This window comes from Montipora foliosa, chromosome 5, assembly GCF_036669935.1.
Source record: "Montipora foliosa isolate CH-2021 chromosome 5, ASM3666993v2, whole genome shotgun sequence".
In the NCBI taxonomy this organism is placed as follows: Eukaryota; Metazoa; Cnidaria; class Anthozoa; order Scleractinia; family Acroporidae; genus Montipora; species Montipora foliosa.
Genome location: NC_090873.1, coordinates 37,716,535 through 37,718,194, shown reverse-complemented (window position 1 = coordinate 37,718,194; position 1,660 = coordinate 37,716,535).

The window sequence follows — 1,660 nt, the reverse complement described above, 5'->3', positions numbered from 1 at the left end:
CTGGCAGGGCAAATGTGTTGGTTGCCTTGATTTTTCTAGGTATGGATATATTTGAGGACCACGTTACATTAAGTCTGTTCAAATATTCTTTGTTGACTTGATCAAATACTTCGTCATCTAATTGTGCAAAGCTCTCCAGCTTTCCAAGGAACTCGTAGTGATCTTTATCTTGTAATACATTGATGGAATCGTACTCATTAAGAATGAGGTTCTCAGCTGATACTAATTTAACTTTACTTTCTGTAATGGTTGCACATTTTTGTAGTCCCCATTCCAGTCCAATGTCACTGAACATGCTTTCCATTCGCCTCATTTCCATCATTGCTTTAGTTGGTGTCTTGTGGTATGTCTTCAAATCCTCTACGTAAAGAAGGTGTGTTAGTTTGTGTTGCAGTAGTTTTGTCAGAGTATATCCTTGGTTGTTTCTGAGTGGCCATAATATTGCATTGGAATTAGACACATGGTGAACAGTCTAACACAAAATGAAACCCCTTGTAGTATTCCGCAATGTAGAGAAAATAGGCCAATTTTGTCTTTCCTACCTTTAGTTGTGACCTCTAGGGTTATTCCCAATTTTTGATAATCTTCTTGATAAAGGCTGTTAGCTTTTTTGGTAATTTCTGATGCTCTAGCTAGGCACATGCAGTTCAAGCCATTTGTGTGATACTGAATCAAAGGCCTTCTTTATATCTACCCATCCACAGGTGATGTTTCTCCTGTTGAATTGTGCATCTTCTAGTACTGCTTTATCCACCAGAAGGTTATCAATGCATCCCATAGATCCTTGCTTGCAGCCTTTTTGATCAATTTGCATAAGTTGGTGTGTTGCTTTGTGTTCTTTCAGTAGTTCATCAATCACTGATGTTATTGCTTAATACAGTGTATTTAAGTATGTGATTGGCCCGTGATCTTTGGCAGTTGTTTCTTCTTTCTTAGGAATCATGCATGATACATCTTCCCTCTTGAAGCCATGATGGTAGTGAGAGTTTCTTGTTGATAATTTCTGCCATAGCTGTGGCTATTTGTGGGTGTAGTGCAGTAAGCGTCATGGTCCAGTAGTTGGCGATCTTATCATTTCCTGGAGATGACCAGTTTTTCTTTTTCTTGATGCTATTGTAGTAAAGCTCTGCTGTTATTACTACGAATTCAGTGGATTGTGTTGGTGCATGTGATTGCAGTATGGATCTGATCTCTTTAATCCACTTGGATTCTAGGTTTTTACTTGCTGCTGTTTCCCATATGGGTTTCCAAAACTGATCAAAGTCTAAGTTATTGTGCTGTTGACTCGCTGTGTGGTTTGCTTTCTTGTATAGTGGTCGTGTGTTGTCAGGATTGGATCTAATGATGTTTCGGCAGTGTTCATAGAATAGTGATTCATGTCCATCAAACTGTTTCTTTGCTTGGTGTCTGACGCCTTCTGTTTTTTGTCTTTTTTCTTGTTTTTTTTTTTTTTCTGTAAAGTTAATTCAGCTTATGCACTTTAAGTTGAGTTAATCTTGCTATAATTGTAATGTTTGCTTTCATTTGTCGTCTCATCCATTGTCTGTTCTTCCGCATTTTAGTCGTTAGTTTCCCATTCTTTCTAATTCTTCTCATTTCTTCTGTTATTTGTTATATTTCCTTTCTCAAATCCTTGATCTTGCTTTCAATTTGTCTTAAC